The sequence below is a fragment of the Pterocles gutturalis genome, unplaced genomic scaffold (assembly GCF_000699245.1).
Source record: "Pterocles gutturalis isolate BGI_N339 unplaced genomic scaffold, ASM69924v1 scaffold21827, whole genome shotgun sequence".
NCBI classification, from domain to species: domain Eukaryota; kingdom Metazoa; phylum Chordata; class Aves; order Pterocliformes; family Pteroclidae; genus Pterocles; species Pterocles gutturalis.
Genome location: NW_010113350.1, coordinates 2,572 through 2,778, shown reverse-complemented (window position 1 = coordinate 2,778; position 207 = coordinate 2,572).

Genomic DNA, 207 nt, shown 5'->3' with positions numbered 1-207 from the left:
GCTCTCGGGTGGTCCCCACAGACCCAGGGCAGGGGGACACCCCCTCTCCGAAGTCCCTGCTAGCGGTAAGACCAGCAATCAGGAACCTCGCCCAGCTCAGCGAGATGGAGGTGTGGGGAGCTCAGCCCCCCAATAAGAGGGAGGCAAGGGGTGCTTTGCCCCTGGTCCCCAGAAGTCCCAACCCAGCCCCACTCTGCCAAGACCCCC